Below are 11,362 nucleotides of genomic sequence, written 5' to 3' on the forward strand. Positions count from 1 at the left end.
ATCACGTAGATGGTACTTAATGAGTAAAATGCAGCAAGTAAAAGATGGTGTTTACATTTGTGAGGGATTTAAATATTGTTTGAGAGGTGGTTAAAGGGGTGATATTTTTTATTATATAATAGCCATTTCTTTCCTCTCATTTCAGCACTTTCAGGTTTGTTCTACAAGACACTATGTCTGAGAGACAGCAACAACAAAAATGTTTTTATCCATTGAAGAAATATGGGACATACAAAAATGAAGGTAAAAAGGATTTCCATATTGTCATATTTTAAAGATAATATGCCACTTGAATCTCAAAGAATAGGGTAGTGTCTTAGCTTGTCCACGTTGCTGTAGTAGAACACCGTGGACCGGGTGGCATATAAATTACAAGAATTTATTTTTCATGGTGTTGGAGTCTGTGAAGTCCATAATCAAGGCACCAGCAGGTTCAGTGTCTGGTGAGAGCCTGCTTCCTGGTTCATAAAGGGCTGTCTTCACGCTGTATCCTCACATGGCAGAAAGGGCAAGGGAGCTCTCTGGGTCCTCTTTTGTAAAGGCACTAATCCCATTCATGATGGCACCTCCCTCATGACCTAATCACCTACCAAAGACTACCTGCAAATACTGTCACCTTGGAGACTAGGTTGGTACATAAACATTCAGTCTGTAGCAGGTAGTTTCCTCAGGCTATAGGAGAATGGAACATTTTTCCACAGACCACTGGAAGTACTAGTGTTCCTCAGAAAACATTTTGGGAAAGCCTGTTCAAAGTAAATCTCTTCTGCCGCATTAATACCTTGTACCTTTGTTTACTAAGAAGAATGTATGCTTACTAATAATTAAAATCTGTTCTTCTCATTAAGAAACTACTTATTGCTTACTCATTTTATCTTATGTCAGTAGTCATTCTCTCTTTTGCTTAATCTTTCCACTTTTTCATTCTTTACATATAACCTCAATTTATGTTTCTGATACCATGATGGCAAGAAATAAGTGCATAAGTGCTAGTCATTAGGAAGAGTTAAAAATAAAATAAAATGCCCCACTCTTGAAAAGATGATACAACTTACCCGTAAGGATGAGTGGATGAAATAGCTCTCATTTTATACCAATTTTCCACACTTTTTCAAAACTAGTTTGTAATTTTTATTTCATCATTATAGCTGCCATTTTTGAGTTCCTGTTATATGTCAAGCACTGTGGCAACCTTGTCATACCAGTTTTCTCATTTAATCCTCAGAAAAATCCTGAGAGGATGTTATTTTAATTTACAGATAAGATACAAGAGTCAAGATAGGCTAGATTATGCTGTGGTAATAGACAGTCCCCGTATCTCAGGGGCTCATTCCTCACTTTGACCAAATGTCCATGGCAGGTGCATGCCCCTCACAGGATGGTGGACTTTGGGGGTCTGAGCCATTCTTACTGGAATGACTTGGAGACCCAAACTGACAGAGCAGCCATCATCTAGAAAGTTGTCAGTCCCTGTGCCTGAGTGGAAGAGTACCCTGCAAGGCCTCAAACCAACAACCATATGTTCTGGCCCAGAAATAGCACATGTCACTCACAACCCATTAGCCAGAGCCAGTCACATGCACAGCTCTGTCCAAACAAAGGAGGTCAGGAAGTACAGCTCTTCTAGGTCGCCAGAACAGGGACAAATGGAAACACATGGCAAACAGCACTACCGCATGATGGAATTGAGGCTCAGAGAGGTAAAATACTCGCCTAAAATCACATACGCAGTAAGTGACAGAGCACATTCTGGATATATGATTTCAACGTCCGTGCTCTTTCTGTTCCTATTCCTTTCTATATTGTATGCTGTCCTCTTCAATGAAGTTCATATATACTTATCATAGAAGTTCGTTTGCTTCAATGCTGCAGTTCCATCTCTCATAATCATCTGATATTCCAACAATGGATTTAGTTAAACCCTCCTCGTTGGTAAGCCACAGGTCTTTTCCAAGTAATTAAATGTACTGGATATTTGGATATCCATGCTCTTCAAGGATAGCAATTATAAAAGAAACATGATGGTAGATGAAGAGACTGTGGATTTGTCACATACTTGATAAAAATCATCTCATGCATTTCCATATTGGCAAGAAAAAAATAATAAAAATAAGAGTAAAAATTAATGAAATTGATAACAGATATTGAAGAGTGGAATAAAAATGCTAGATTTTAGTGCTTTCAAAATATAAAAAAAATAAGGAAACTTTTTGCAATATGGGTCAAGAAAATTAGAAGGCACAGATAAGCCCCTTTTGAAGAAGGTGTCTTGATTGTACTTACAGTAAAGATTTAAAAGATAATATTATGAAAAATATATGCTGATAATTTGAAAATTAATACTAAATGGGTAAATTCTAGAAAAAAGAACTTTATATTGGGGAAACAGAAAATATTAAACTTATTCTTGACAAAGCATGCGTGAGAAGGCAAAATTACTGGTGAATCTTAATTTGTTATAAAAACGCAAAAAATAGAAATAAGATAATGGCAAACTTAATCCAGCAATGGCTAAAACAGATAATACAGCAGGGCAAAGTTGTGTTTATACCAAACTTGCAATGTTGGTTTAACATTAGGAGATTCATAATGTAGTTCAACACATTAATAGGATACAGTAGCAAGAAAAGGGTGATTATCACAAAGATTCCAGAAAAAAATGCATGCAATAAAATTCAACAACCAATCAAGATTAAACAACGACAAAAATAACTCTTAGCTAACTGGGAATAGAAAAATATTTCTTTAAAATGATAATGTGTACTTTAAAAAAACTACAACAAACACCGTACGTAATAGTGAGACATTAAAAGCATTCTATTTTAAATCAGAAGAGGCAAAGATGATTCATATAATCACTTCTGTTCAACATCTTACTGAGTCTCCTAGGCATTGCAGTAAGCCAAAAGACATACATACATTAATTAATACATATCTGGCAAGAATATGTGAAGAACCCTTGCAACTCAACAATATAAAGGTAAACACCCCAATTTTTTTAAACTGGGGAAAGGCTCTGAATGGACATTTCTCCAAAGAAGACATATAAATGGCCAAGAAGGAAATGAGAAACTTCTCAACATCGTTAGTCATCAAGGAAATGCAAATTGAAACCAAAGTGAGTTACCAGGTCACACCCACTAAGATGGCTTTAATCAGTGAAACAAATGATAACAAGTGTTGGTGAGGATGTGGAGACATTGGAATTCTCATGTGTTACTGATGGGAATATAAAAGGAAGCAGTGGTTTGGGAAAACAGTTTGGCACTTCCCCAAAATGTTAAACACAGAGTTACAATATGACCCTGTAATCCCACTCCTAAGTATCCTACCAGGAGAAATGAAAACATATGTTCACTCCAAAACTTGTTCAGGAACGTTCATAGCAGCATTATTGATAATGGCCGAAAAGTGGAAACAACCCAAATGTCCTGTAGCTGATGAATGGATGAATAAATCTTGGTACATCCATATAATAGAATATTATTCAGTCATAAAAAAGAATACTGTTCTGATACACGTCATAACATGGATGAACCTTGAAAACATGATGCTAAGTGAAAGAAGACAGTCACAAAAAGTCAAATATTGTATGAAATGTCCAGAATCGGAAAATCCACAGGGTCCAAAAGCAGATTAGTGGTTGCCAGGGTCTGGGGGAAGGGGAGGAATAGGGAGTGATCACTAATGGTTAAGGAGCTTCTTTTTGAGGTGATAAAATTACTTTGAAATTAGATAGTTGTGGTGGTTGCACAATCGTGTGAATGTACTAAAAAGCACTGATTTGTATACTTTAAAATGGTGTGTGCATTATATCTCAATAAAAGATGGTTGGAGACTTGTACTTTAGAATTTTCCATTTGTTATTTTCTTGAACATCTTTCTTGATCAGTATATATTGAATTCCCTTGTTCTTTTGAACAGCTCTACTTTTCTGTTTTGAATTCTAGTGGGCATGAATGCTAGTGATAGATGGTTTGCTTTTCACTGGGTCTTTCTTCGTCATTACACATAGTGTTCATACTGGTACATGTGTCCCAGCAAGAAAGTGGCATAGATTTAGAGGTGGCATTGCATGGTCAGCGTGACTGTACTGTGGTACTAATGGAGATCACCTGTTGTTCTCCCACTGCAGGTGCCTTCAGGACAATGAATGGAACTACACCAGAGCTGGTCAGATCTGCAGTATGCTCAAGGTGAGGTCTGGGAAACAAGTGGGTTAAAGATGAACGTTTCTGGGCCTTCAGGGAGGCCAAGAAGGTGGAGGCTGGTGGCCTGGGAATGGAACTCGGGGAGCAGACTCTTCTGACATTCCGACTCCTTCTCTCCAGATCGAGGGCAAGACCCCAGAGGAGGCCTTCAAAGAAATCCCCTAAAAGGAGCCCTTGGATGTCATCTTTGTCTTCATCCACATCATCTTTTCTCTCCAGCCTCAGGCCACGCCCATGCCTGGGGTTGGAGGCCTGACTGACCAAGAAGCCAAAGTTACGTTGTAGGCCAGGTAACATAGCCACCTGAAGGGTCAGCTTTTCTGTGTCTTTTCCCCACTCACGATTGCTGTTTGGTTTCATAATAAAGAGTGCTGTTGCAAGCTGTATGTTGTGTGTCCTCCATTGCTCTTCCCTGCCCCAATCACGAGCCAGTAGGTCCAGGCCTCAACGTCCCTGCCTTCGTCCCCGAGGAGGAGGCACCTTCTAACCCAAACAAGTGGGTTTTTTATACACTTTTTTTCCATTTATAAAACATGAAGATTCTGCACAAAAATGGGATAACAATGGGATTTAAAGTGCATGCATCAAAACTCCTTTATGTCCCAGCTAGATGGGTTTACATATATCATGTGTCAAGTTGGGAAATTTAAAAATACGTGTAGACAATTGAAAATGGAAACACAGCATACCAAAACCTGTGTGACAGAGCAAAAGCAATGATCAGAGGAAAATCTATTAGTTGTTAGGTAAACGCAAAATAAAGCCACAATAGGATGCCACTTCACACCTACTACATTGCCTATAGCTTTTTTTTTTAAGGAACATAACAAGATGAACTTTGGTGAGGATGTGGAGAAATTGGAACTTCTGTACATTGTTGGTGGGGATACAAATGGTTTTGCTGCTGTGGAGAACAGTTTGTTGGTTCCTCACAAAATTTAACACAGAAGTACCATATGACCCAGCTACTCCACTCCTAGGTGTACACCCAAAAGAATTGAAAGAGGCGCCAAAACAAATTATTGTACGTGAATGCTCACAGCAGCATTATTCATTATATTCAAAAGGTTGAAACAACCCATCTGTCCATCAAGGGATGAGTGGATAAACAAATTGTAGTATATACACACATTGGAATATGTATTTTTGCAATGATTGAAATCCTTGTGATATGTGCTCACGGAAGTTGTCCTTCTGTTTTATCAGTGGTCAGAGAGTGACTTGACAGAGATTTCCTGAAGGGCCTGGAGCCAAAAAGGAAAGGAAAACAATATTGTCTAGTCTTTGCAGATTGGCTTCTGATCGGGGGCACTCCACCAATGCTTAGCCAGGCTGCCTCCAACTCTGCCTTAGCCTTCACCTCCTGCTTTTGAGGAGCCCAAAGGTCAGCCACATGTGCAAGCCTGGCTTCCTGTCAGACCTTTGCTGAGCCTGTGTCCTACCTTGTGCATATGCATTGCATTCTGGAATCTATGCTATGCCTTCAAAACTCTTATTCCCCCAAGAATTTTCCTCATCACCCTCACCCTTTACAGGCTTTGCGGGCTCTCTGCTGCTTGACTTATCTTATTCCCTTGCCCCAGGCAGCTATGGGTACGGTACGTTTTTAGATGTTTTTGAGAGACGCAACTGAGAAAGCCACTCCGTGCCTGGGAGGGGCAGTGGGAAGCAAAACTCATCCTCTGTGCCATTCCCTCAGAGGTCCTCCATAGAGGTCAGAAGGCACAATCACAGTTTTGGGGGAGAACAAGATCCATATTATGACCCCTGGGACCAGCCAAAAGCACCGTGAATATGGCTGCAAGTCTCATGGGAGATCCAAGAAGGAAAGAGATATGAGAACATACGTATATGTATAACTGATTCACTTTGTAATAAAGCAGAAACTAACACACTATTGTAAAGCAATTATACTCCAATAAAGATGTTAAAAAAAAGGAAACAGTTTGGGTTTAAGTGGTAGGTTACAAAAGCAAGATAGAATATTCCTGACACCTCATGATACAATGTGAAAGAAAAAAAGTCAGAGTATAAAACTGTATATTACGGTATGGTTCCTCAGAAGAAGATATTAATGAATGCTTATGTTTTTATGTGTAATTATAAACATTAATAAGTCAAGGCAAAGGAATGCGTGAGCGTGTCATCTGTTTATAAATGGGTGACTGGAATGCAGAATTGTTATTCGTTCAGATGTATGCTTTGCTTGTATAAAAGGATGTTTGTGTCTGGGTCAGTGTCTTCCCAGGTGCTTAGGGTGAAGCACTATACCTGTTGGCTCCTTACGCAGCATAACAAGGACAATTTATCATTGATAAGCAGATATGAGTATCTCCTCGCTGATTAATAAGCTGCAACACTTTACATGACTCACCCAACTTTTCCTGATCCGCGGTTCCTTACATGTAAGAATCAGGGGTTAGGGCTAACCGCCAGCTTAATCAAGATATAGAACACATACCACACTCCCTAAAGGTTCCCAGTTAATCTCCTCTTCTTCCTCTGGCCCCATGCAAACTTTGATCTGCTTTCCATTTCCATATATTAGCTTTTCCTGCTCTAGAATTCCGTATAAATGGAATCACACATCCTGTACTCCTTTGTGTCTGGCTTCTTCAACTTAACATAATTTTTTTTTCTTGAGATCCACCCGTGTTCTTGCCTTTTTATTGCTGGGTAATATACCATTGTATTGATTTGTTTACCTTTAATGTTGTTTTAATCAAGTTTCAGGAGGAAGTGAAAGTCCAACCTCGTGTTCAATCAGCCATCTTCCTGGTCAGTGTTCTTTTCTTATACAATGGATATAATTTCAACCTTTACCACTCCATTATCTCTCTAGAGAAATACTATCTTTAGGTCTTTTCCAGCCTTTTCTCTTTTTCCTGTTCCCTCAGTACCAATCACTCCATATGTTACGTTTGTTCTGTCCCTTCCACGCTTACCCTGTGTTGTGACCGTCTCCTGAAGAGAAGACTTCACTGTCGAGTCAGCCCTGGGCTCCTGGGCGTTTGGCTTTAACCCATACCTGGCTCTGGGCTCTAGCCTTCCTCCCTGACCCTAGCACTGGTGGCCCCTGCCTTACCGCTGTGTTTTCCCATTCCCTCCCTCCCTCGCTCGCTCTGTCCCTCGCTTGCTCCTTCCCTTCCTTCTTTCCTTCCTAGAAGGAGAGCATTCTCTGTTTATTACATGGGAATTCTTATTTCATACTTTCCAGCACAGTTATGTATTTATTATGATTGGAATATTTTATGTATTCATTATTGGAATGTTATTTTTCCAAAACCATGATTATAAGATTTTTAAACTAAATATTGTAAAATACTTGCACTCTTATCATTTAAATTGTTCAGGCAGTTCTCAACCTCGTTTACACACTAGAGTCACTTGGGAAGATTGAAAAAGTCACTAGCGCCAGCCTACACCCACAACAATTAAAACAGATTTGGGGGCAGACCCAAACAATCACATTTTTAAAACTCGTCATGTGATTGCAGTGTGCAACCAAGGTTGAAAACCACTATGTTAAAAGGCATCAGCTTTGGGATTATGCTTGGCAGAAGACCTTAGGAATGCCTGCCACCTCACTTTGCTGACTTTCTACTCAGTGCTCTTTTTGGGGACCTAGTGATTCCATTAGCTTACAGTGGGGATTGGTAAACTGTGGTCCACAAGCCTGTTTCTGTATGACCTGCAAGCTAAGAATGTTTTTCCATAGTCGAATGGTTAAAATAATCCAAAGAAGAATCGTATTTCCCAGCATGTGAAAATTATTTGAAATTCACATGTCCCTGTCCGTATATAAAGTTTTATAGGAAGACAGCCATGCTGTGTCTGTGGCAGCTTTTGCTCTACAATGCAGATCTGAGTAGCTCCATCGGAAACTGAAAGGCCTGCAAAGCCTCAAATATTGGTCATCTGGGCCTTTCCAGGGAAAGTTTTTTGAGCTCTGGCTTAAGAGCATGTGTCCTTAAAGCAAATGCACAGTAACAGCAGTAAATGGCTGATGGTCCCTTTGGCTAAGCCTGGGAAGAAAATTTACTGTAGTTACTTGCGACTTCACTGTAGGGTCCTTCCTTCGTAGTCCACTCATTCATCGTGTTCTGGGTCAAGTGTGGGAATTGAGTAAGGGACTACCATTCGCCATCACGATAGCTCGAGTCACCAGATCTAGAGCTTGATTTATTTATTTTTATGTTCTTATATTTTATTATAAATAAATACTTATCTATATTTATTTTTACACTGATCAAATGCAACTTTGGAGTATGTTCAGATATTTCAAGATCCAAGGGATCTGTTGATCAATTAGCCACCTTCAACGATTGCTGTAGGTCAAACCAATGTGACTACCCTTCCAGCCTTGCTGCTTATTAAGGTAAACAGCACTCACCTTGAGGCAGGAGGTTAAGTGCTCCTACTGGGCCTGCAACTCCAGGACCACAACATCCCCACTGAAATGAGGGGATCTCCCATCTCATCTGTGGCCTACACAAGTCAGCCACTTCAGAACACTTCGAAGATGAAGATGCCCTCTGCACTAATGTGTTTCTCAGTGCTGTGGGGAAGGGAGCATCCTGTGAGTCCCTAACAGCATCTGTTTGGTCCACCGACACATTGACTTCAAAGGCATTTCATTCAAGTGACCACAGGCGACAACTCCTGCAACTGTTTCACCATTGTGTGCCATGGAACACCAATATTTCATCCTCTAATGTCAGTTCGATCCTTACTGTCTTCAGATCCACCTACGCCAAATACCTTTTTTCAGATTCCCACTTCCTTCAGGGGCCCTGGCTTGCAACCACTTTTGGTGTCAAGTACTCTTTCAATCAAAGTTCCCACTTGCCTATGCCAGCTATTCGTTCTAATAGCTATTTTATAAAAATAAGACGCTCTTAATAAAATATATTCCATAGCTGACAAAAACTCTGTGAGGGCCAGAAAAGCTGGCTTGGATGCTATGCAGCCAGGGGAAGTCCACTCACGCTTTGGGACTGCTATAGCTGAAACACCACTGCTGCCTGTGTGCTAACTGACATGTATGCATTCCAGGCACTCTGCTGTGACTGCTCCATAAGAACCAGAGATCCCTCCCATCATACACAGTTGACCATGTCACTGAGCCATACGTGGCTCCCATGTCATTCAGTTACGCCTCCAAGTCTCAGGATGGTGCATATGCTTGAAACCACCGATATCCCATTTAGAACCCGAGCTGTAAGGGGTTCTGGTTAATGTGTACACACACACACACACACACACACACACACACACACACTGGTTTCATCACACACTGGTTTCATGTTTTTAGCTTTTTGGTCACTAAAGAACAGGAAAGCTTATGAGTGTTCATGTATGTCAGAAGAGTTGCCAATGGAATCCGATTCATCGTTGATTTTATAGAACGTTATAATTTTTGCTTCTGTAAATGGTATATTCCGAATGGAAATGGTACTTTCTATTTGTTACAATTATTTTGTGTATATTAGTCTTATACTCAACAAACTTATTAATCTCTATCATTAATCTTAGTTTCCTTAGCGTCTCTTGAATTTACATGAAGGTAACTATGTTATCTTGACAGCTTTATTTTCCCTTGTACACATTTATTAATTCCCATGTGTATAGATGCATATATACATTCTGGCTCACTGTACTACCTAGGAGATGTAGTATGATGCTAAAACAAAGTGGTCATGTAAGTCATCTTTGTCTCTCTTCTGATTTTAAAGGGAATGCTTCCAACATTTCGCTATTAAGTATGATGTTTGATGTAGTTTACCCTATTTTTAATATCTGTTGTCAGTCTAAAGAAACATCTTTCAATTTATGAATTGCTGAGAATTCCTGTTATTGTCAGTTTTACTGCTGATTGGTTGTTTCAATTTTTGTAGGCCTTTTTTTACTGAATATTTTGTGATAATCCTCCTTCCTTTATTTCACTAATGGGCTAAGTTAACTTCACAGATCTCCTAATGTTAAACCAATGTGGCATGCTTGGGATTAAACACGACTTTGTCATACTGTGTTTCCTGTCTTCACCGTGGCAGGATTTAGCTTGCGATTAATTTATGTATACGTTTTGCATTTGTGTAACTAACTGAGATTGGCTAATAATTTTGCCTTCTTGTGTATTCTTTGTCAAGAATACATTTAATAATATTAAGATTTTCTGTTTCTTTAGCATGGAAAATCATGTTTTTCTCTGGGATTGATCTGTTTTCTCTAAATTTTAAATTTATCAGCATATCTTTTCCATAACACTGTTGTATCTTTTGAATCTTTGCTGAAACTGAAAGTGTGGCAGCTTTTCTCATTTCAGAGTGGCTTCTCCATGCCATATCTCTAATTTTCTTGACCCTTGTTGCCAGATGTTTCCTTATTATCTTATCTTTCTAAAGTGCTTGCAGCTGGCATTTTTTATTGTTGTTGGTCTCTGTCATATCTGTTATCAGTTCCGTTCATTTCTCTTCTTATTTTTATTATTTTTCCTTGAAAAGGGTGGAAAGACAGATTAAATTTTATAAAGTAAATGATCCATGAACAGGCTTTTCATCTACCACCATGCTTTATTTTCTAATTTTTATGTTTGAATATAATGAACACTCAAGTATCCAAGCCATTCATCTGTTTGGAAGAGGCCCGCAGCTTTGCAGTGCTGCCACTGCCACCACGTGTATTCAGTTCCACTGTTGGCACATCAGATGTTTAAGGAAGAGGGAACTGGAGCACTACTGCTAAGTACAGCTGACCCTGGAACAACAGGGTTTGAACTACGCGGGTCTGCTTATACTGGCATTTTTTCAACAAATGTATAAAAAGTACTCGTGTAGAACATCGTGTACAAGACAGGTATTGAAGTGGATAGCCTATCCTTACACAGGCATAAGGTGAGTGATATTTAATAAAAAATTAATGACGTGTTAGTTTTCTTACTGTTTTATAACTTTGCTTTCAAAGAATTACATACCCGTACAGTACGTCTCTCTGTCTCTCTGTCTCTCTGTCTCTCTCTGTCTCTGTCTCATAATTGGAGAAACTACACATCAGCCTATCATCACCACTGGTATGTGTTTTTTTAGTATAACAATGTTTCCAATGCTGTATCATGAAGATGACTGTGATACTGTATGCCATAAAAGTTTTAT

General features: G+C 39.3%; 1 pseudogene; it reads left to right on the forward strand.

Annotated features, from left to right (window-relative positions):
• LOC132513036 (nuclear RNA export factor 2-like) overlaps nucleotides 1-4,591 on the forward strand; it is a 43,476-nt pseudogene extending 38,885 nt beyond the window's left edge.
• The last annotated feature ends 6,771 nt before the right edge of the window (nucleotides 4,592-11,362 follow it).

Source organism: Lagenorhynchus albirostris, chromosome X, assembly GCF_949774975.1.
Source record: "Lagenorhynchus albirostris chromosome X, mLagAlb1.1, whole genome shotgun sequence".
NCBI lineage: Eukaryota > Metazoa > Chordata > Mammalia > Artiodactyla > Delphinidae > Lagenorhynchus > Lagenorhynchus albirostris.